Below are 1,351 nucleotides of genomic sequence, written 5' to 3'. Positions count from 1 at the left end.
TTAAAGCTATAAAAAAGGACATGAGATGCAGAAACTGAAGAATTCAGTAAACATCTCTCTATGAAATTAAGTAAACATCTAGTTTAAAATGCATCAATAATTAACTTTCAATTGGAATGGGAAAGTTAGGAGCAAAGAGCAGGCAACAATAATTAGAAAATATTGTCTTGTGATAGGAATGAAACTGAAGAACCTCATGATAAAATTTTTCAAGATCAATGACTTCTTTATTGCAAATTCTTTTCAGCAACATAAATGGAAACTGAGTACATGAATCTTGCCAGATAGACTATACATGAATAAAATTGACTACATCAGTGGGAAGAAATGATGGAGAAGTTCAATATCATCAGAAAAATAAGGCCAGGTATCAACTATGCAAGTTCAGGTTGAAGTTGAAAAATTAAAACCAGTCTACAAGATGTAAAATACAAACTTGAGTGTATTGCACCTGATTTTAGAGAAGCTCTTCAGAACAGATTTGACATAATCAATGCTAAAGCCCAAAGACCTGACAAGTTACAGAATGCCATCAGAAACGTCCTATATGGAAGCAAAAGGCCATTTAAAATCTGGAATGGAAGAAAGTATCAAAGTGCATGTCATAGGAGACTCTCAAACTTTCTCTTGAACATAGAGTGGCTGAAGCAAAGAAATGATGAAGTAAGAGCTAAACAAAACAGGCCAAAGGACAATGAAAGAAGATCGAGTGTTATAAGGAAAAGCATGCTCAGCATATCTCAAGTTGGAAGAAAAGAAGAAAGTTGAAGCCTCAAGTCTCAACATCGCAAGACTCCATGGGGAAAATATGGAATGACACAGAAAGCATCCAAAGAAGATGCAAGAAATAAAGAGATTGATTCTATGAAAGAATAGATTGACTTTCAATCCTTTCAAGAGAGGGCATATGATCAAGATCCTGAAGGAAGAAGTATTCTCCTTCTAAAAGACATTGGCAAACAGCAAACCTGCAGAAATTGATATGATACCAACTGAAATGTTTTGACTAGCTGGTTAAATACTTGAAGCACTTACTACTCATTTATGCCAAGAAATTTGGAAGAGAGTTACCTGACCAACCTATGAGGAAAGATCCATATCTGTGCTTAGTCCAATGAAATGCGATCAACATAATTAGTAAATTACCAAACAATATGAAAAATATCACACGTAATCACAATTTTGCTAAAGATCATTTAAAAGTAGGTCTAGGAGCCCTTTAATGGAGAACTCAGAAATTTAAATTGGATTAAGAAGACATAATTAAAGGACATCACTGCTGAGTTCAAATGGATCTTGGCTGAAATCAGATAACACTAGAAAGATGTTTAATTTTGTTTTATTGGCTATG

This window comes from Echinops telfairi, unplaced genomic scaffold, assembly GCF_000313985.2.
Source record: "Echinops telfairi isolate 266 unplaced genomic scaffold, ASM31398v2 ScPeMD7_7468;HRSCAF=8506_0, whole genome shotgun sequence".
Lineage (NCBI taxonomy): Eukaryota > Metazoa > Chordata > Mammalia > Afrosoricida > Tenrecidae > Echinops > Echinops telfairi.
The sequence above is the reverse complement of the archived record's forward strand: the minus strand, read 5'-3'. Positions refer to the sequence as shown.